Raw genomic sequence first — 2,456 nt, 5'->3', positions numbered from 1 at the left:
CGTCGTCGTCGTCGTCGTCGTCGTCGTCGTCGTCGTCGTCGTCGTCTGGCAAGGCAAAGGGCTGCATCAGGTTCCATAGTGTGTTTTGACTGGGTTTCTATAGGTGGATGCCCTTCCTAATGCCAACATCATCAACATTAAAAATACTGAATATTTATGCAATACCATTGTTGCCGTGAGGGTATGCATGCGAGGCTGTGTATGAATGATATAACAACACCATGCAAACACTTAATTGTAACTTGTATTTCACCACACAAGTAATATTCTGGTTGGTCATGAATTAGGAAGTTTCCATAAACCAGTCAACACAATTGAAAAAATAATTCTGCAGCATTCATAAATAGTTGATTACAAAAGCTCTGTACTGAAGCTTGCAAAGACAGGAAAAGATATGCACATTAGGTTTATATCAGTCAACTATAATGGTGTATCCAGGTTGAGCAGGAGTCATTAAAATGACTATTATAGATAGCAAGAAAGTGTATGGAGTTGGACAGTGGGTTGTCATCACACACTGAAAGTTAGTGCTAAAGACAAGCCTTTCTATAACCCTTGTACCAAAATGTTTCAGGAGGATCAAGAAGAATCTATCACATGATTGGTCAAAACATAGAGCTAGGAGCACCTACTGCTTTTTCTTCCATTCTTATGTTTGTTTGTTTGGGGGGGGGGTTAAAAAATTTTTTTATTAATAGACCTAATGACCTGCAAATAAAGTTCAGAATGGAAATCAGCGTGCATCAATCTCGTTAGCATATAACGAGCTGCAAATGTCATGCAAATGTCATGCATTGCATACAGCTCCTCCTCCTATTCCAACTAATTTATTTAAAATTTTTCATAAACTAGACTTCATATTCAATCAATTAGTTGAAATAATTAGTTGGTATGTAAATAGAAATATGACATTCTATTGTAAAAGTGTTAAATATTTTCATAATGTTACCAATTAACAAAGTCATAATTAAAATGGCCCTGAAGACCAATTAAAACTACATTGAGCACTGATAGTGGCTAATTCAAAGATATTGACTATGTAATTCTATGAACATTTTTCAAACAATAACAGACTGCTGAAAGCTCTTTCTTTTCTTCTTCCTTTCTTTTCTTTATTCTTTTTTTCTGTTTTTAATTATTTTTATTCATTGATTAAACTTTTTTCTTTTCTATTTTCTTTCTTTAATTCTTTTATTCTTTCTTCCTTTTATACATTTCTTATTTATTCTTTCTTTCTATTTTCTGTTCTTTCTGTTTTCTTTCTTTCATTTCTTTATTTATTCTTTTTCATTTTCCATTAATTCTTTTTTCTTTCTTTCTTTAGTTTTTTTCTTTCTGCTTTCTTTATTCATTCTCTGTTCTTTCTTCCTTCCTTTCTTCCATCATTCCTTTCTTTCTCTCTACTTTCTTTCTTTTTTCTTTCTTTTTTCTTTCTTTCTTTCTTTCTTTCTTTCTTTCTTTCTTTCTTTCTTTCTTTCTTTCTTTCTTATTTTACTTTGTCTCAGCCAGCACATTTAAAAGCCATACTGAAGCACAGAATATTTCAATAAATTTTTTAAAATAACAAATTTGAGAGTGGGCAAAGTCGTTAGCAAAATAACCATAACCTAATTTACATTCCTTTTAAGGGTAAAGACCCCCTTCAGCACCTAGAAAGTTCTCCAAGGCACAAGTCCAAGCAAGCTTGTTTATGGAAGACAAGCAGTCGCCCATGCATGCCAGCCTCCCCTCTCCATGCCACCAATGTTGTTCAAGAGAAAGGCAAAGGCTGATACAGCTTGGCACCAGTGATGTCACAACTCATTTCGATACCTGAATGAACTGGAACAGCGTGAAATAAAGTGTCTTGTACACCATGGAAGATACCAGATTGCTGTCTGACATACCCATTAAATTCTCCAGTCACAGAGATGAGATCATTGTCACTCATCTTTGTGGTAGCCTGCAGAAGAATATCATAAAGGTGATCCTTCTGTTCATTTGGTTGGCCCACTTGTGGGGCATAGGCAGAAATAATTGTAGCTATACCATTCTGCAAGACTAGCCTGAATTTAAATACTCTATCGCACACCCTCACTACATCTATGACCTTCACCGTCCATTTCTCTGCAAGAAGTATGCCCACACCCCCTATTCCATCACTATTACCTTCCTAGGAAAGTTTATACCTATGTGCTCTGCCTGTGAGTACTCTGGCTGAAGCTCCTCTCCACCTTACCTCTTGTATGCAACATACATCAACACGTCTCCATTCAAGCATCTCTACAATCTCACTAGACCTACACTTCAATGTGCCTACATTTACAGTGCCAACTCTGAAAACTGGGAAAGAGATATGGGAGGTAACACAGGAAGGAGAGATGTTATTCAGCACCTGAAAAGAAGGTTGGTTGCTGCCTCTACTGGGGGGGGGGGGTAAGTGCAAAAATGAAAATAAATGAAATTGTTTTTCATTA

The 2,456-nt window shown here is 36.2% G+C and overlaps 1 protein-coding gene across 1 annotated transcript in view; it reads left to right on the top strand.

Annotated features, from left to right (window-relative positions):
- The window catches only part of LOC106873113 (cyclin-dependent kinase-like 4), a 37,587-nt gene that overhangs the window by 34,797 nt on the left and 334 nt on the right, over positions 1–2,456 (top strand). The gene's annotated exons all lie outside the window — the stretch shown is intronic.

The sequence above is a fragment of the Octopus bimaculoides genome, chromosome 11 (assembly GCF_001194135.2).
Source record: "Octopus bimaculoides isolate UCB-OBI-ISO-001 chromosome 11, ASM119413v2, whole genome shotgun sequence".
Classification (NCBI taxonomy): Eukaryota; Metazoa; Mollusca; class Cephalopoda; order Octopoda; family Octopodidae; genus Octopus; species Octopus bimaculoides.
The sequence above is the reverse complement of the archived record's forward strand: the minus strand, read 5'-3'. Positions and strand labels throughout refer to the sequence as shown.